This window comes from Ctenocephalides felis, unplaced genomic scaffold (genome assembly GCF_003426905.1).
Source record: "Ctenocephalides felis isolate EL2017-DRISC unplaced genomic scaffold, ASM342690v1 CF-g0.4_SCAFFOLD_01886, whole genome shotgun sequence".
NCBI classification, from domain to species: domain Eukaryota; kingdom Metazoa; phylum Arthropoda; class Insecta; order Siphonaptera; family Pulicidae; genus Ctenocephalides; species Ctenocephalides felis.
In genome coordinates, this window is record NW_020538040.1 from 81165577 (window position 1) to 81187946 (window position 22370).

Consider the following 22370-nt stretch of genomic DNA (forward strand, 5'->3'; position numbering starts at 1 on the left):
TGTGTGTAAAGATCATAAAAAACATATTTAAATTTAAACATCCCTATAATTAGAGAAATATAATTTTTGTAATACAAGGAAATAAATAAGATTATACTCTATTGACGGTTTGGTTTTAACGACGCTTGAGTTAGAAAAGTTTTAATGTATATGTATATATATATATATTATATATACATATATATATATATATATATATATATATATATATGTATATATATACAGAAACTTAAGTAGTCAGTAAAACGGATATAAATAATACATTAGTCAGTGAGAGGGTGCGTGGATATTGCGCAAAGCCCGGGCAGCGAAATTTCAATACAATTAATAAACATTGAGTCCATGGCCAGAAATAGATTCCAGTAATATTGTGCGTCACTTTTTTAATTAAAGCGCTTTTAACCGCATCTAGTACGGCAACAAAAAAACGGCAAAAAAGGAATCCGTTAGCATTAAAACTTCATTTGGCATATAACCTTCCGGCGAAAATGCAAATGACAAAGAAATCACACGAAGAAAGCGGAATGGAATTAACGTGATCAACTATAGACGGATAGACGCCATCGACTCATCGAATATTCCGAATCTCAGATAATATAAGAAAAAAAGACTGCGTCGATAGCGTTCTGAAAGAGAGATTTGGGCAGAACATTTTTATACAAGTATAAATTAACAAATGAATTTCACTTTCTTCTATAATAAGCATAATGTAAATACTTTTATTCACTTCACTTTAATGATTTGGATATGAATGTGGATAAACACGTAAATTACTTATATTAACTGTATAATATACATTATATAATATATATCTTGATAGTTTTTTCGACGTTGAAAAATATTTCAAAGTAACTAGCAGCCCATTCGTCGAAATAAAAAGATGATAAAGTATTAAAAACTTTTATTTATACGTTTCGACACCAGATGCGTGTCATCATTCAGCAACTGCAATAAATTTAAAAAATACTAATAATAAACACCAATAAAAAATAATTATAAACATAGAGACACATTATACATACCACCAGGACAAAAACACTCAAAAAAATATTTTAAAAAATTAAACTTGTACATATTAGAAAAGGACATTTTTTTGAAAAATAATGAATAACTACAAAATTAAAAATTCTATTTCGACATATATCGATAATGAATAATTACAAAATTATTTTTTTTATTTCGACGAATGGGCTGCTAGTTACTTCGAAATTATATATATATATATATATATATATATATATGTAGATGTTTAATTACGACGTTTTGAAACTAGGTACGTTCCATCATCAAGTTCTTCTGCCAAGAACAATATTTAAATATAAAATAACAATATTAATGATGATGATTACAAAATAATAATTTTTTTATAAAGGAATGAATTATCTCAAAATTATCACACTCATGCACACTTTTCAAAGACAAATCATTATTATGGTCAAACTAATATCAATATAAACTATCTACGCAAAAATTAGTCGTTGGTAATTAACTACTACTGTTGAACTTACAGCTAAATAACAAACAACCTATATCTACCTGTATCCAAAAAACAGTATTTACTAGGGTTTATATGAAAACTAACGTTTCAGAAAATTGGTTTTGATATTCTAAATTTTCTAGAAAACCTGTTTTCGAATTTTATATAAAAAATCCGTCTTTGCTCGAATATTTCGAAAGCGGTTCTTGACTGAAGTTATTTAATGTTCAATTTTATGAATAGTAAACAAATTTATTTTATTTTTAATTAGTATAACAAAGAAATAATAATTGATCTGGAATAAACAACTTTAAAAGTTCGTTATTCATGCATCATTTTCACATATGATAATATAAATATTTTATTGATAATGAAAGAAAATGGTTTGAATAAATAAAAATAATACATTTTTAAATGAAAAAACTTTTAACTTATAATTAAATAAAAAATAGATACTTATTGATACATACTTGTTAATGTCAGTTTTAGTTCTAAAAACAATTAAACAAAACCCCGAGTTTATTCTGATCCAAACAATTTTAATTAATTAATTTCGAATTTTGTACTCTTGTTTGTGGCTTCTAGAGCTAAAAACTTTTTTAAAGTTTGAAGCGAGCATTTCATTCCTTCAACAAGAAGTCAAATTAATCTAATAATCTAAATTAATATATAAATAAGAGAAAAGATAACATAGAACCTGGGAACTATAACTATAACATGACTAAAAATTTTATCGAACCGATATGATGCCAAGTATCAAAATGCTTGCTTCCACCTAGTATATTTGTCATTTTCCATTTATACAGTAAAAAGCTATTTTTCCGCTAAAAACCGGTTTTCAAATTTCATATTTTTTGTCAAAAAGCCGGTTTTAAAAACCAGTTTTTGAAAACCGACAAATTTTAGTACTTACTAAAAGAAGTCGACTAATGAAACTTACTTTTGACTCTTTAAGAACAATGTGGTGTACAGATCATATTAATATAGGACACTGACTGAAAGCAATAATGAAAACTTATTCAAACAATCATTCTTCACCTTTCTCCTTTTGAACCCTATCACAAAATCAGTATCGTTTAGCTGTTATGACGACTACCATATGCGCTTCATTGCCAGTCGTTATAATTCGTGGCTTGTATAGAATAAACTTATTTATAAATGAACATGAAAACATCATAATTCAAATGATTGTAAGAGTTGAGTATATTTGTTAGAATTCTCTACCAGTCTGAATACGACGTGTTAGTATCACACTAATGATAAACCAATTAACTAATTTAAAGCGAATCTGGTGATTGATGAACCGTTGCAAATTACATAGGAAAACTAATTTAGGTATTGCATGTCACTGATCAACATTATATGGCAAATCTATAATTCACCGATGTGATCATGATGATAATGATGTATTAATTAGCTAGACGCTGCAACAAAGAAAATGTTACAAGTAACAATAATTGTGGGCACATTGAAGTCAAATTTACTATTATATCATCAAGATAAAATTCGATAAGATAGGTAATTTGGTAAGATATAATCAAATATGAACTTATAAAGATATATAGAAACATAATTTGCAGGTACTACATTAACGCAGTTATTATATTTACGCTCATCTTTTACATAATCTTTGTAATTATGAAATAGAACGCGATCTTGGACTACTTCGTGTTATATGTATTTATAAATAATTACAAATTATTTTCACCTAGTTTGCATTTATTGCTTAAGAAGTTGATTATTGAGATATCAATTAGTCCTTACTTACTTGCAAGTAATATATGAAATACTGGAAATACAGAACAGAATTTTGAGATTAATATTACTAATTTAAGAAATTCTGTTATCATATAAAAAACAGCATGATTTTGGAATGTAAAACAAACTTTTTATTTATGAAAGATGGTTTAAAATAAACCAGATATTTCTTACATTTATTCTGTCAACTTACATAAGTAGATAAAATTTATTACTTTGTGTTACTTTAGAGTCTATGCTGTTACCTTAAGGCTTTCATACTGTTTTTTTTTGTTGCACCATAATAGTCGGGATTTATTCCGTGGAAAGCCTGCATTAGAGGCTTAAAAAATCGATTTTTTGCTGAAATGTCCTCCAAAACTAGCCAAAACATATCCCTAAAATTTTAGAAACAAATTCAAATTATTTTCGGAATTACAGAAGAAAGAGTAAACAAGTGTCAAGCATGTATATGAGCGGAACAAAAACTTCGTCGCGCGATTACTAAGATTTTAATTTTTTTGATTCTCCCCAATTGGCGGGAAAGATAAGGAAAAAACTAAACGTCTTGTCGAAACAAGACAAAATTCATTGCATTCAAAATTAAATTCTATTTTAGTTGAAACTAAAAAAAAACTTAAAATTTATAATCAACCCACTTTTTAAGCAATCTAAAATAAAGTAAAATTTTGTATAAAAAAACAAATTGTTGAATTTCTCATATTTTTATGGGTTTTTTAAGGTCAACTAGAATCTTCACTATTGAAAATATATATTTGTTTTGATTTTTTTGTGTCGAATGGAAATTGTGACCTATATCTTTCCCTTCAAATGACACCTGCACGCTCGTGGCGCATCAGAAAAATGCTTGTACCCGGTATATTATGACATAAATGCTAATGAAAAGAATTGAGAATGTTGGAACATATAACAAAAAATAGCGATTTTTTGATGCCTCTACAGCAGGCTCCCCCCTTAAAACGAAAGACATTGTATTGATTTCCAAGTAGCAAGAACCGAACTATTCAAATTTATTAGAAAACATATATTGTTTTATAAATTCTAGTATAAAAATATTGATTTCACACAGTTAAATAAACCATTTTGATAAAATAAATTTTAGTACAAAAGTTTCAGTGCACAACTGCAACTGAAACTTTACTGAATTCTATTTATACTCGTTTATCAATGCGTTTGCGATATCCATAAAATATTTATACGGTAACTATGCATCCATTTATAAGAATTTTTTACAAGTTACAGCAGAACTGTTATTGATTCGACAAGCGATTCAATTTGAAACAGGTGTTTACTTGCATATTCTATTAATACGATAAAACTTCAGCTAAAACATGAACAAAGTTTTGCAACAGAAAAAAGGCAAAACGTAAAACACTTCATGGAATTTTGATCCGAGATATTTCCTGACGGTGCAAACTGTGATTTAATATTGTTCCGTTGCCCCCTTGAGCCGACCGCGCTCCGGGGCCCTCGTCATCTCATACCTCGGCCACTTCCAAACTTCTGCGCTCCTCTCGAGGATGGCCATGGTGAGGGCCATCGAAGGAATAATAGCATAAGATGTACCATATAACAAAATGATGTTATGTAATGAAAATTATAATATAAACTAATGGTGTGTATGTCATTTAATCGTGCCTTAATGAAAATTGCTGGAACTTTTCGTACCGTAACAAAACGTTCGAGAAATATTATATAAATTAGATTATTATAAATACTGTAATGTCTAATATTTATAAGAATTATATAAACTGAATTGCAAAATTAAAATTATTTATTTAAAGTATATAAGTGAGCTTGAGTGAAGCGAGCTTTAAAACTTTAGCCAGAATTTAAATTAAAATCAAAATTATTTTCGATATACAAAAGAAAATTTTTAGGAAAAAAAATTTGATTTTTTTTTTACAAAAGTAATTGTTTTGTCAACACAAGCAGAAAAATTCTTGAATCATTCAAATCGGATGCTTATTTTTCTCAAAAACTGCCATTTTTTGTACATTTAGCTCTGTATCAAAAACCGAATGTTTTTTGAATCATTCAAATAGATTGATCCGTACTTGTTATTTACATATATTACACGAATTTGTTATACGTGTAATATATGTAATAAAGCGCACCCATACGCGAATTTAAAATTTCACATGAATATTAATGATTCAATCGATTTTTGTATACCCAATATTTTTTTGTAGAATAATAAAGTAATCAAATTACAAATTAAAAGTTAGCGCTGTTCATTATATATAATATTGAATAATAAATTACGAAATTAAAGCGTAAGGTTGTTGAAAACAATATAAATACACGTGAAAAAAGGAAACCTATTGAATATATGATGAATACACAAAATATAGTACATACGTTCAATTTGTCTAATTAACAAATTACTCGTCAATGCTGAGAATAATGTACTTCAAAAATAAAAGCGTCTTATAATTTACAATACTGTTCCTTGTTAATATATATATATATATATATATATATATATAATCCGTTCGTTAAAATGATTTGGAACATGCTAGTCAATTTAACACCCTAATGTTAAACCTATTATATTTTAACAGTTTCATTTTGATTATCAAGTATCGGTTTCTTTCTCGAAGATTTTTGAAATAATCCATAGGATCAGAATTACTTTATGACTAAATAATTTTCGATGAAAGTTTCGTTTCTTTGGGCATTTTGATTTCAATATTTTTTACAAACCTTTAGATGCTCATTAAATATTGAATAAATTTGCTCCTTCGCATCATATCAGATGTAATAATAATTTGGCACTCTTTTATCTTTGGCTTTGGAAAAGATGCGCATTGTATCTGCAAATTGCTTCATTTATCTTTAACAATGATGTTATTGGAATAATATTATTATTAAATATATCACCTTGTGTATGGGATGCTTCAGATTTAAACACTATCTCGTCGGTGACACATTATACTTTAAATAAAAGTTTGGTAAAAATTAGTTGAATATGTTGAATTAAATTTAAATCAATTAAATAAATCCCATTTTTTCTGTCACTCTAAGGGCCATCAAGAGATCTAGAATTCTACAATTTATATATTGCATATATCAGAAATGTGTTGCTATTTAGTTATATTATTGTTTTTTTATCGTTAGTTGAATAATTTGACAAAAATATAACGTTATACAAATAGACTTTAAATGGTCACAAAATCATTGCACTGAATGGAAATAGTCGTAGAAATATAAATATATTATATTTATCTTATAAATTATATTATATTATATTTATATTATAATATATCTATATATATATATATATATATATATATATATATATTATATCGAACCGAGCAATTTCTTCAATAAGGAGCCCCCAGTCTGGAACATTTGCGCCCACTGACCAATGTGCTTATACACTCTTAGTCTGTTTGCAAGGAGTTCATACATTTTTTATTTAGTATCCATTTTCATTAATTCGCTTCCGACAGAGTTTCATATTGAATACCAGAGTATTCGCCGCTTGTACTAATTCAGTTTTCTTAATTGGGTGGTCATTACTTATAATTTTCAACTTTTTTTGCTCAAACTCTCCTTTTTCTGTTCATCACGAAAAGTTCGTTTTTCTTCGCATGACAGACGCGGATATTCTATGAATTCGATAAAGTGAGAGCGAACAAGAAAAAAGGGTTGAAAGAAATAAAACTTGTTCAAAGTATAGTATATTATCCAGTATCTTATTACTGCAGAGCTGCGATTGTGTAAGAGAAAATTGTTCGATGATTGAATACGAATATAATAACATCTTTGTACGTCAATGGAATTATTAAATGAAATGCAATTAAGAAGAGAGTATATATAATACTATCAAGATGAACATCTATATGTTGATATATTACAAATAAAACTGAACTTTGATAGAAACATTCTACTAAACTTAAAAAATAGTCTAACGATAATAAAGTTATAAACATTGGTACGGAACACATAGAAATCTTAGAAAAATTGGATTGCATATTCACAACCGCTAGACCTGCCTTCCCAAAAATTTAATCATTTCTTCATTTCGTTTAAATCGAACGCTCCGTAATCTCAATAACTAAATTAGCATTTTTGGCACTTTTTGCCACGTACCTTCGAAACGGGGAAATCGAATGTTTTTTTAAATTATTCAAATCGGTTGATCCGTGGTTCATGAGATCGTCGACAAAAATTTGTATCCGCACACACATACATACACACATGCATACACACACATACATACATGCATACACACACAGATATACATCCACTTCTTTAAGGTATGCCAAGATATATAAAAAAAATCATTTTCGATTTTTTGCTATTACTATAACTTATCTCACTGATTGGAATCTATATCTCACATAAATAAATAAACTAATATAGCAAACTAGGGCGACTAGGGTGTAAATCCGTACAAATGCAACGGAAATGCGTTACGGCAGAATCGAGTGCTAATGATTCGCCATTCGCTCTTGATGATACCGTTTCTATACGGGTCGATTGTGATTAGTCGTCGCGTATGTGAATAGAGATCTGTCGTTGTATGCGTACCGGCATCAGCGTTGTATGCGTACCGATATCAACAAGGAAATCGGAATAGATAAATAAACATAAAGTTACATCGTAGTACAAATCTTGATTTAATGAAAAACGCCTGAATCAGAATAATATTTAACCCTGTTGCTTGAAAACAATAGAACAAATTAAACATTTATACTAAACGTAAGTTTATTGATTAGAAATTATTTCTATATTATTCGTAGTTTCTATAAAGCTTTGAAGTTATTACGGTTGTGCAAAGAATGAGATTTAAAGCTAAAAAGTAAAATGATGCAAGCAGTCAATGAATGTATGTTGATTTTAATTACATAAAGTTCTTGATACACAATTACATGATTTAACATAATCCAATGTGTGAATAAATATTATAGAATTTATTAATCAGGAATTACTTCATTTCTCTAAAAAAGGTTAATTTCTAAATGCAAACAATGACAAACCGATCATGTCATATTTGAAGTATGACTTTAATTACATTATTGTTTTTAAATATTAAAAAAGTATTTAAATATACATATTTTTAATGCTATTATAAATACATAATTTTAATTTATCATTATATAAATGTGTATAATAGTTGACACTAATAAATGTGTGCATCACGAGTGTTACTATATTACTGCATTTATTTTTACTTAACTTAAAATTGCTACTTTATACAGTAGCAAATAAGTTTTACTTCAATCGCGTGTGATTCTTACGCGCACTCTTTTTATATAAACTTATGTTTAAATCAAAAATAATGGAAATAGGGAATTAAATCGGGATTTAATGCACAAATGTTTAAACTTACAAGTTTTACAATTTTTTTGATTAGTCATTTGTCATTTATGACCATTGTCTAAATTCATAATTACTCTTTGTACTAGATTAGCTATTATATTGCTTGACTTCATTATATAAACAACATAATCTAATTGTTCCATAAACTGAAAAGGTCAAAGAAGTATGTTTTAAATGAGAGTTAATATGTTTACATATCTTTTAATTATACATAATAGGTCAGAAATTTAAGTACACTTTCATTATATCTTCAAATGAAAGCAATTCGCCAATCAGACAACAAAAGTGATTTGAAAACAAATTCCAGGACTTCATTAACCCTATTTATTGCTTTGGCCTTTCGTCTGTTTTTCGGAATGGGCTACAGTACAATCTAATTATGAACAAGAATGAATTTGTAAGTTGAATATGAATAAGTAATATCATGCAGTAGCATCTGTACGCAGATTTATATTAAATTTTATGTTTTATTTAAACTTTATGAAAAAATGCAGACAGGGTAAACTAAAATAAAATGAAGAAAGAATTATATATTGTTTTTCTAATAATAAGTCGAACTATTTTAAAGAACTCATTAAAAAAATATAAATTGTAGCAATTATTATTTACTCGTGAATGAATACTTTCTATGAAAACGAATTACTCGAATTCTACGAGATTTGAATTTCTCAAAACTAAAATTCTCAAAACTAAAATGCTATATTTAAAATAATATAGTACATATATGTAATAGTATTCAGAAACATTTTGGTAAATTGTCAGTTCCGTGCTTTTATATATGAAATGTTTATCTTAAATATGGATATTAATTAAATGATTCTGTATGTTCCGAATGTAGATATTTGTCACTGTGTTACATATGTTTACTGACCTCCATGGCAAATATATTTTTAAGAAAAATGTGATAATTCTAATTCAGACTCAGAAAAATCAGTACATTTGTGATATCTTAATGATTATAATTCATATTTATTTCGGCTGTTTGTAATGTCAAAAAGCATATATTTCACAATTGTGCACCTTTTCATATAAGAAGGAATACCTGATCCGATTCGAATGATTTAAAAAGCTTTCTGCTTGTGTTGACGAAATGATTGCTTTTGGGGGAGAACTAAAGTTATACACATCACTTATATATTTCAAATGAATAATTTTAATTTTGCAATTCAATTTATATAATTCTTAGAAATATGAGATAAGATCCTTCATTCCAATACCGCTTGATCAAGTTTTGTTTATTTACTTTTTATAAGACAAGAATGATAAAACATTTAATATTCCTCGAATATTTCGTTACAGTACGAAAAGTTCCAGCAATTTGCCTTAAGGCATGATGCCATACACCACTAGTTTTCCCTTGAAACAAGGACAGAATATTGATATTTAAACCTAATACACACATATATAAGACTTCTTTGTTAATTAAAGTAAAATTTGATTTTTAAATTTTTAACTATTTAATAAAAATATAATAATTCTTATTTGATCTAAAGTTTTTTGACAAACAATAAGAATTATATTACTAATATATAAATAAAAGGGTTTTGCCACTTTTGATAATTAGGCATTTTTAAGCCCAAAGACGAGGAGCCCGTAATGATAATAGTGAGGTGAAAACAATACTGTAACTACTTTTTTGCATGTTTATCTGTAAAAATTTTTTGATTTTTTGCTATTACTATAACTTATCTCACTGATTGGAATCTATATCTCACATAAATAAATAAACTAATATAGCAAACTAGGGCGACTAGGGTGTAAATCCGTACAAATGCAACGGAAATGCGTTACGGCAGAATCGAGTGCTAATGATTCGCCATTCGCTCTTGATGATACCGTTTCTATACGGGTCAATTGTGATTAGTCGTCGCGTATGTGAATAGAGATCTGTCGTTGTATGCGTACCGGCATCAGCGTTGTATGCGTACCGATATCAACAAGGAAATCGGAATAGATAAATAAACATAAAGTTACATCGTAGTACAAATCTTGATTTAATGAAAAACGCCTGAATCAGAATAATATTTAACCCTGTTGCTTGAAAACAATAGAACAAATTAAACATTTATACTAAACGTAAGTTTATTGATTAGAAATTATTTCTATATTATTCGTAGTTTGTTAATTAAAGTAAAATTTGATTTTTAAATTTTTAACTATTTAATAAAAATATAATAATTCTTATTTGATCTAAAGTTTTTTGACAAACAATAAGAATTATATTACTAATATATAAATAAAAGGGTTTTGCCACTTTTGATAATTAGGCATTTTTAAGCCCAAAGACGAGGAGCCCGTAATGATAATAGTGAGGTGAGAACAATACTGTAACTACTTTTTTGCATGTTTATCTGTAAAAATCTGTAAAAGATATTTACAGATTTAATGAATTTATGAGAATTTCAGAGCCCAGACTTATTATTATATATTATTATTATATATTGTCTAATATATATTACCCATCAAAATTGAATAAAATATTAGCTAGCAACGCGTTCGAATTGTTTGTGGAGATAACATTAAATTGGTCGGTAAAACATTATAGGTAATGAATGACGCATGAGTTCATCTATTAAATGATATATTTAATTCATTAAATGGCATTCAATTATTATCACATAATTATATTCAGTGTGATATTTCGAACTATACGAGGTATAATTTTGCAAATGATTTCCGGGCAAATCTCCGTATAGTAGATCCATTGGAAATACTAATATATTGGATTAAATTTTGTACTTTTGATACATTCACAAGCATACTTTCATGAACCTCAATCATAACTAAGAGTTCAAATAAATTTTTTTCAAATGATTATGTTATGTTGTGTTAATGTATCTTCAAAATAGACGGTTTAAAGTTAAAGTGAATATGTAAACTTCATCAGCTTGCTTGGTTGAAGCAGGAATCCCTCAAGGAAGTGTACTGGGTCCATACCCATACATGCTTTATACTAGCGATTTTCCTACAGATGAAAATTTAACAACTGCAACATTTGCCGATGATATTGTTATTCTATCTTCAGATCCTGATCCAGTTGTAGCATCGACAAGGCTTCAGAGTCATCTAAGAGTCATTGTAAAATGGACTAGCAAATGGCGCATAAAAATTAATGATAATAAATCAACTCATGTGGCGGACATAGCTCAGAGGTAGCATGTCCGACTCACATGCCGGAGATCGTTGGTTCGATCCCTGGCGCTTCCGAATGTAAAATATAAAAAATGTATAAGAATTTCAATGTAAGATGTATGTAAAAAATAGTTAGAATGTAATAATGTATTAGAATGTATAAAAATTGAATTAGAAAGAAGTAAGAAGATAAAAAAGGAAAAATGAAGATAAGATGAACTACGTAGAAGAATAGAATTTAGTGAAGAAGATAAGTTGTAAGAAAAGTATATAGTATAAGAAGAATAGAATCTATATAAAGATTGAATATGATATAAAAAAGAATGTAAATAAATGTTGTAGGTGGCTAAATGCTCAGAGTAAGCGAAGCCAAATAAAAATTTAAATAAATTTATAAAAATTTAAAAATTTAAAAAAAAAAAAAAAAAAAAAATCAACTCATGTAATATTCACACTCAACAAATCTTCTTGCCCAGCAGTTCAATTTCATGATAGAACAATTCCAGTTAAACACTCAACAAAATATCTCGGGATGATATTAGATAGCAAACTAACCTGGAAGCAACATATACTTTCAAAAATTGCTCTAGTAAAAAATAGAGCTAAGGAACTCTACTGGCTCATAGGTAACAAATCCAAATTACCTATTGAAAGCAAGCTACTAATATATAAAAAAATAATAAAGCCGATATGGACCTATGGTGTGGAATTATGGGGATGTGCAAGAAAATCTCACATTGATTCAATTCAACGAGCTCAATCAAAAATTCTGAGGCAGATCGTAAACGCTCCATGGTATGTCAGTAACAAAATTATTCATGACGACTTGAACCATTTGTGAAAGATGTAATTACCAGTGCGAGTCATCGCCATTTTGAGAAGTTGGAATCCCATCCCAATGAAATAATTAAACATCTTCTTCAAGAACTCCGATTTAGGAGGCTCAAAAGAAAAGTTCCAATTGATTTAAAGATTGATCAATAAAGACCAGACTTAGCCATTGATTTACCTCAGTCAGATTAGTTGACCACTCAATGGAGTGGCAGCTATTGAAATTTTTAAAATTCAGCCAATTTATTCAGGTGTGTGTGTATGACTGTGTGTGAGTATGTTTACTGTGTGAGTGAGTTCAAACATAAGCACAATAGCTCATATATTTTGTAAATTCTGATTGCTGTTAAATAAAGTATAAAAAAAATGTTGTGTTGAATATTTCTGACAATGAAAGTAGTTATAAACCATTTTGGTGTTTATGGCTATTGTTTTTTAATCTATGTTCATGTCTGTCACAGCCATCCTGGTGGTGTGGACGGTTGCGCCATTCGTCCTTTTTTGTATGATGTGACTTTATGGCACATCCATCATATTTAAAGTCAGTATTTCAGTATTTTTACGTAAACAATTGTTCAAATAACCATTTTATTTACTTTCCTTCCAGATAACTGGTAAATTAGCAAAATTATTGCTAAAAAAGTGGCACACCACACCCAGTCTCTCCTACTTGTTCAATATGTAATCTAATTTGTAATACATACCATTTAAAAACATAATTGAATGAAAAGAGACAAAGAACATGGAAAATATTAAAAACGTTGAAACACGTATATTAGAAATAAAAAATCAATAACTTAAAACATCATACCGGTTTAATAACGCAGATGTCAAAACTGATTGATATATGATGAAATCGCAGTTCCGAAAAAGCCATAACATTGCAGAAAACAAACTAAAAATATACAGCTTTTGAATTTTACAATCGAGCAATTAGAAAACTGCGTGGAATTAATAATATTTTGTTATATATATATATATATATATATATATATTATACATTATGTTTTACCAATTGTCATGTGATCTGGGATTTTATTTAATTTTAATTAAAACTAATGCACAAATTTTACCGTAACCACAAACATATTATATTACAAAAGCATGTATCATATCATTATATTGCCAAATGCAAATTGAGTCGTTGCTGCTTCATTACATATTATCTATTAAAAAAACACCACTACATTAGAAATAAAATGTGAGTATTTTATTACATATTATCTCGGCTAAAAATGAGATTTTTTCATTTTTTGTGAGCAGCGTATATATTATAAATTATATGCAATCATAAATTTAATATGAAATGATGAAAAATAATCATAGAAGTAAACATGATAAATGTGACTAATTCAAATATTCAGATCATCTGTAATTTATTCACGGCGTGTTAAAACTTGGGACTGTAGTTTGAAAACACTTTTAAGGTGATTCAAACGAAACGTAAATAATATGTCACAACCTCGAGATGTTTCTGCCTCGACGACTGTCCGGGAAATGTGACAACAAATTACTTACATCCGACTGTCTTAAATGAATAAAAAACAGAAGACACAAACTTAGTGAAACGTCATTACTATAATGTAATGTGCATTACAGAGAAAATAACTTCTATCCGAAAACGAGCGCAGTTTCAGGAATATTATTAGCGAACTAAATTATATATAAAATAATTAAAAGCAGATGTAAGGCAAATAACGTCACTTTGCAAAAATCATCTCAAATTACATAAATTTTTTAATATAAGCTGTATTATTCATTTTATGCCAAACATTGTTAAATTGAGAAAAAGTTGAATAAGAAAAGAAAATCGCCACTTGAACTGAGTCAAGTTTAGTTACCATCAACATTGATTCTTGATGGTAACTAAACTTGCATTCTAACCCGTTCCACTCGGTTGACGCACCCGGTAGTTTGTATTCACAATGACACAGTTCTTAAAGCGTCGTATAGAATAGATCAAGGAGGAGCAAGGAGCGGCCCGTGGGTATCATGCGGCTTTTAAAATATATTTCGGCCCCAAGAATTTCTAAAGTAAAATTTTATTTACTTTTTTAACATTTTCCATCAATAAATCAAACATGATATATTTTTTGCTTTTAGCATTAATTTATGAAATTTTTTGCTTTTAGCATTAATTTATGAAATTTTTTTTTAATTTAGTATGTTTATATTTTAATGTATATAGTATATACCAAGGCTACCCAATTTTGAAAATCAAATGCGGCTAGTAAAGAAAAAAAAATGTAGCTCATTCTTAGAATAAATCTATGCTGTAACAAGACAGTTCTTTTTCAAAATTTACTATTAGTTATTTTTAATGTATTTTTCACCTTTTTTATTATATAATTTTGTTTTTCTTAATTCAGTAAGGCAGACATATAACAATCGTTTAAACAATATACATATTATACTTTTCTGTAGAATGATGACAAAAACTGTCACGATGCTACAGGATGCGCCATTTATATGTGGTCAATGAAAATCTTGAATAACTTTCAATTTTGATAAACTTTTTTTTCAAATTTAAGGTCTTACAATTTTTTCAGCGTCAATTTGAGAATCCACCCTCAATGCCTCTTGGAAATTGCTTCAAACTATAACATGCAGCAGAAAATAATTTTTATATCATTGTAAATGTACAGTTTTCATTGTCCACAACATTACAAAAATTGCATAACATACACATGTTTACAGCAGGCACGTTTTCGTCAGAATGCGGCACCGAGTTGCTTGTAGATTGTTTTAATATTGATCAATAAAGGATAGAAAATAATCGAGTGTACTACAATGCGTCAAACAACGGGAATTCTATTATAAAAAAATTGCTAAATTATTTTTGATATTACTTAAGCTGATATAATTGGACAAAGAATTGCATTCGTAATAATAATGCAATAAAAAAATTATGTACGAAACACAAAGTATTAGAAACTTGGCTGAAGTATACAAAAACTTCGAGATCTTCGCAAAAGTTCAAAATCAGTAACAATAATGGTCATGCTTACTTTTAAAAAAATGTAACGGCAAATTACATATTGCGAAAGTACATAATACGACAGTGTAATACATGATACCTACTCCCCATAAAACCACTACCTTCAACGATCGTTAAAATAATCATGAATTAAAATCATATTTTTATACTTGTTGAATCAAGATATTTGAAAACGACTGAATATTCTTTCTGTGTCGTAGCTATATCGCGCACTATTTTAATTTTTCCAGTTTTTGATATGGGACCCAAAAAATTAGTGAATAAAATTGTAATTATTATTAAAATTTACTTAGGAATTTGTATTTATATATAGAATTTGATGTGCATATACCTAGTGATTACAAAATACCAAATTTGACAACTGAATATTAATTACGGTAATTTTCCACCATTTATACGACGTATAGATCTGCTTTTCCCAAAAACTAATTAAAACACTATCTGCGTTTTAGCTATTATAAGTAGTAGATTACTGAATATTGGTTATTACTATTTCAAGTTAATATATTATTGCGAATTACTTTTATCCGCTGGTTAGTAGTGCATTCAACTGAATGTTACTACTAATAAATGTATTATTCACTACTAAATATATTTTCCCAAATTGTTGATACCCCCAGTATAATTAATACAGTATTCATTATAATATCAAAATTTAGACAAATTCATTTTCAGTTTGTTAAAATTTTTGATAAATAATCAGTTTTATCAGATTGTTCGCAATTGTGAAAAATTATAGCATCGCCTCTAAAGCAAACAATTATTGAATAATAAACATATTCGTTTCCGTGATTGTGAATTATTTCATAATGACTGTTTTTATTATGAGTTTATGCTTAAAAACAAAAGTGCTTATAATGAACGCTTGTGTAATTATTTGCAACATGAAAATAGATTATCGAAGCAATTGTTTATGTTTCAAAATTATTTACACATGCAATAAAATTAATTAATACGTGCGCAATAATTATACAAAAGAATATAATCATAGAAACAGTAAATTGATCGGCACAAAAATGAGATTCGATGTTTTAATAAAAAAATAGTGATTTTAATTATTTTGCAATAACAAAACAAAACACACAGGCACGTACACCTACACCCACACTCATATATATATGTAAAATTGTCGTATTTCTAGGCCGTTAGGCTGAAATAAACAAATTATATATATATATATATATATATATATATATATATATATATATATATATATTAGATGACCCAACAACGTTGTCCTGTACCCAGTTCCAAATTTTTCAATATCCTGTCCTATACTTTTTAATATTCTACTTAATTTCCTTCCATTTATGGCCTTAGCATAAGCTTTATACGTATAAGAAACTGCAGTTTGATCAGAAAGAATAAATATAGTAACTACGGTAAAAGAATAATATCGCCTTGTTATTTTCAACTAATATAATTGCTTCAATAATTTATATAATATATAATAGTCTAGAATTTTTACGATCGCGTACCCTATATTAGTTGCTTTTTAGCAATTGCAATTTATAAATTAAATTTTTCTTACTGATAATTTAATAAACATTATTACTTTAGTAAAAATCTTAGGTGACTTAATTCGTAAAATCTAGTTTATATGGCCCTGTTCAATCTAAGATTTTGAACTTACTAAATATTTCATAACCAATTACAAACGAATGATTTTTTGACACATGAAACAAAATTCTAAATCATTTTGTCAATAAGTAGAAATATTAAATAATTCAGTAGAGTAAAGCAAAATAAAATATGCATAAGTTTAAAGAAATAATGTTTATGCAATTTTGGACGTATTTTGTTATTTATTAAACTGAATTATATTTTCTGCTGCCAAACATAGATTGTATCTTATACTGTTTTAATTTCTGGCATCTCAGCCGGTTTTTGGAAATAATATTGTAGATATTATATTCTTCTTGTTTATAATCATGAATATGGATATTCATGCTAATTCATAACTAAATTCAAATTTCAAGTGAATCGACATTTTTCACAGATGACAGTTTTTATGTATCAAAATGTTTTCAACAATTTTTACATTACAAACATTTATTTCTACAATATTACTATATTTTTATAATCACATACATCAAAAAAAAATCCCTTAAACTTCTGGAAGATTTATCAAAATCCAAATAATCGTTTAGGAGGAGTATATTTACATACATCATTACAGAAGATTTTTACATATAAGATATATATGGGTTCAAATTACTAATTTCAGTTTGAACTAGTGGTGTATGGCATCGTGCCGTAAGGCAAATTGATAGAACTTCCCGTACCGTGACGAAATGATCAAGAAATATTAAATGTTTTTATATAGATTTTTATAAATATTGTAACACTTATAAGAATTATATAAACTGACTTGCAAAGTTAAATTTATATGTTTCAAGTAATTAGAACAGAATTAAAATTTAAATCTGAATTATTTTCTATAAACAAAAAAAAATTCTTGAAAAAAAAATTTTTTTTTGAAAAAAAATAAATAAATTTGAAACAATTTTTTTTCTCAAAGCAATTATTTTGTTGAAACAAGCAGAAAGTTTTTTGAATAATTCAAATCGGACGCTTAGTTCTCTCAAAAACTGTCATTTTCTGCACATTTAGTTCTGTATCTCCAAAATGCCTGGACCTGCATTTCCTGAAAACTAATCACCTCTTCTCCTAATCATTATAAATTGAATATTTTTTATATCATTCAAATCAGACACACCGTTCTCTCAAAAACTCGATTTGTATTTTTTGCACTCTTTGCTGCGTATCTCCGTTAAAGCTGGACCTGCCTTTGCCAAAAACTAATCAGTACATCTCCCTATCAATAGAAATGAAATGTTTTTTGAACCATTCAAATCGGATGATCCGTGCGCCCGAAAACGTGGACGAAAAAATGCGAACATACAAAACACACACACACACACACAAACATACACACACATCCATTTTTTCTGAGGTATGCCAAAATGTTCAGAAACGTTCAAAATGTCGAAAAATGCAAAAATCTTCATTTTCAATTTTCGGCAAATTACTATAACTACCCTACGGGAAGTTAATTAGTACACTAAGCGAATAAATTATGCTTTATTATTTGCATCCTCATCAATAGTAACATTAATTAAACTAATGAGCTTATTAGAATTTTACATAAATATTAAGAACGGCTCATTCAAAATATTGTTCAAAACACATGCAGATTGTCAGAGAAAATAGGATTTCATTAATGTGAAATTAATATATTGATATTGTATTATTGAATATAATTAAAGGTGTTTGTGGAATACATACCGTTAATAAAATTTATTATATCACTTATTACACTTTCATATGCAGTCACTTACACTAATGACGAAGATTAAACACGTAATTATCATGGTATAAAAAATCACAATGTATGGCTTCAAGACGAAGTGTCAATTGCCACATGAAGACTAAAATGACATTATCGATGAAAATGGCTATCTGCTGGCATGAGGAGTAGTGTGAACTATGCTGAATTTCATAAACGCGCGCTATTTGAATTTAGTTTTACTTACTTATTCTTCATCATCAATTTTTATTCGTTAATAATAATTCCTCGATATCATCACAGTTAGGAGAAATTTTAAAACTTGTGTTTTATCAAGTTCTTATAAATAATTGTGTAATTTTAATTAATATTTAATCATCTGTATGTTTTTTTTAAATAGTTGTTGTAAAATTTGATGTATTTTTATCATTGTCTAGAAGTGCACCTAAGTAGTTCCTTAATTTTGCTTTATTTTTATAGCTGAAGATAAAGATAATAATTTTCCAAGCAAGTAATACATGAGTCTTTGCTACCCAACGATTAGTACACACAAATTTAGCTACTTTTATTAAGGTGACCATATTTTTTTGCATGGGGGGGGGGGGGTGTTAGTTAGCTAAAAACTTATATGCGCATTTTTCCGGTTCAAATTTTCTAGTTGAAATATTTGTGAAAATTTTTTAATAAATATTGGCAATTCAAACATTTTTAAAAATCCGGGACAATCCGGGACAAAACACCTACAACCGAGGCAAATATTGTTTTTAGAAAAAGCCGAGATGCAAGGCGGAAAATCGAGACTGTCCCGGTCAATCCGGGATGTATGGCCACCTTACTTTTATCCTTATGCCCAGATTTTTTTTATTACTAACACACACATAAATATATATGTTGACATATGTATTAACAAAGTCTAATAATCGGGCATAATATAATTTTCTTTTCGAATATATATTCTAAAATTATACGTTTCGGCTACGAAGAATGAACATCCATTGTTTGAGTTTATGGAAATGCACTAACCTATATAATATAAACGTTAAATTAGTTGTCTTTTTAACAATGTTTTACAATTTTGCTAACATATTTTTTACAAAGAGGTAACTGTGTAATATTTGTGTTATCTGTGAACTAGCTGGAGACTAAATGAAGTGAGCATTTACAGAAAAAAACATTTTTACCACGATTCTAAAGCATGTGAAACTAATTGTGAATTATTTAAATACTATTCAGATAACAAATATAATTAGATAATAAACAAACTAAAAACATTTTTTTAGTTATTATGATCTCGTCATGAATGGTTAAAAAAGATTCTTCTCATACGCGTCTTTTGAATAAATTTTTCCAGATCAGGTTAAAAAAATCTTAGATTCTTTCAAATGTCAAATTCATGTTCATCATTATTAGACTTTGTTATATATATATATATATATATATATATATATATATATATAATATTAGCAAGCGTTATCAAATATTAGAACCTGTAGTAGTTGTTTACCAGTAATTACGAAGGTCTGATGCGAAATCATAAAGACATTATTAAGGATAATGAATATTCAAACGATATAAGGGTTCCTCAGAGGCGCCTCGCTCCTAATTTCCTAACAATCCTGTAAATTTGCCAGCGACCAGTTCGCATTATTATTCACTTGTCACACAAGAACAAACGGCGAGAATTAATCCGGCGACGATGCGAAGCGAAATATATCAACGTATGCATAACAATACGTTAGAGTCCGCATAAGTTTGAGAGAAAAAATAAACATGCAGAGCGCGGGGACCGTCGAAATGAAATATGTCTGGTATCCTTCCAGTTACCTTACGAGGGCAAAAAGGAACGTAAATACGCATTAAATATGCAAAGCCTCCCCCGGGAGGCTATATCTTAGAGGACGAACATCGCGAGGACTGCAACTCGCTTATAAATATGTACCTATGCATATTCCAAATGTTTTTGCTAAGCCAGGCGACGTCAATATCTAATACGCGATACGCTGTTCTGCATACGCGAGCACACTATGTTTGATGAGAGTGCCTCGTGAGTATTACTTAGCATTGCATACGGGTATATGCGCTTTTCCTCTGAACTACATCTCTATGTTGTATATGTGCTACAAACAATTTTAATCAAAATACAGCTTGGTGTTTTTAAATTTGATATGCATTCAGACATATTTGTAAAATGTGATGGTTATTTTATTTATAACGCCAAATCCGCAAATCAATGTTTAATGATTGAATATTAGTTTTCACTAGTGGGGCGCATGGCATCGTGCCTTAAGGCAAATTGCTGGAACTTCCCGTACCAAAATATATTATTTTTTTAAAAACGATTAACATTTTTGAAAAAAATTACTTCGAAAAAATTAGATTTTTGAGAAACTATAAATTTGACAAAAAATTACTTTTTTTTGAAAAAAAAATGTTTTCTTCATTTTGACATGTTTTGGAAATTCTGAACTTTTTTTCAAAGCAATCGTACTGCTTGAACTGCATAGAGACGAAATGTCAAAGCGCGAAAGTGCCGGGCCGTCGTCTAACGGATAAGCATAGGTACGGAACCCACAGAAATGTAAAAAGAAATTATACTTATTGTAAAAATCTCTATAAAATTCATGATAATTTGATGTGCATATGTCTAATGATCATTTTTGACCGCCAAATGGCATTTTTTTTACTTTTTTTATTAGATCTCCGAAACCGCTAGACCTGCCTTTATGAAAATTTGATCAATTCTTCATCTACTCAATACAAGTAAAATATTTTTTGAATTATTAAAATCGCACGCTCCGTTCTCTTAAAAACTGAGTTACCATTTTTTGCACTTTTTGCCCCGTCTCTTCGGAACGGCTAGACCTGCCTTCGCCAAAAACTAATCAGCACGTCTCCTTATCAATACAAATCGAATGTTTTTTGAATTATTCAAATCGGTTGATCGGTGTTCCAGAAATCGTCGACGAAAATTTGTATCCGCACACACATACACACACGCACACACACACATACATACACCATTTTTTTCTAAGGCATGCCAAAATATTCAGAAACCTTTGAAACGTAAAGATATATAAAAATTTTCATTTTCGATTTTTTTGCGATGTTTGTAACTTGCCCTACGGGAAGTTAATAATAATATGTAACAAACTTTGAGAAGTCAGACGTAATGAGCGTGTACTGTTCATAGAATGAACAAAATGTTACCCATTAAAAAAGATAAGATACAGTGGTACCCCGCACAACGCCTGCATCGCACAACGGATGCTGCGCATAACGAACTATGTTTTTCGGGCGCGAACGTTCCATACAACAAACTTTGCTTCACATTTGTAGTCAAACACACTTTGCTCAAATAATATACTTTTTGGAGAATAACAAGTTAGAGTTATAAAAAAATATACTTGTTGGAGAAAAAATCTCACACTTTAATCTCTCACTTTATTTTTTTTATTATTATTAAAGCTATGATTCTGTTTTAATTAACTTAATGGTTTATAATGCCAGTTATTATATAAACAAACTACTTAAAATTGATTGCAGTAGTCTTTTAA

The 22370-nt window shown here is 28.5% G+C and overlaps 1 protein-coding gene across 1 annotated transcript in view; it reads right to left on the reverse strand.

Moving 5' to 3' along the window:
- The window catches only part of LOC113377292, a 116906-nt gene extending 97963 nt beyond the window's left edge, over positions 1-18943 (reverse strand). Inside the window, exon 1 of the mRNA XM_026617551.1 lies at positions 18816-18943. The gene's annotated coding sequence lies outside the window, so the exon portion shown is untranslated. The remainder of the gene's footprint in view (positions 1-18815) is intronic.
- Between the last annotated feature and the right edge of the window lie 3427 nt (positions 18944-22370).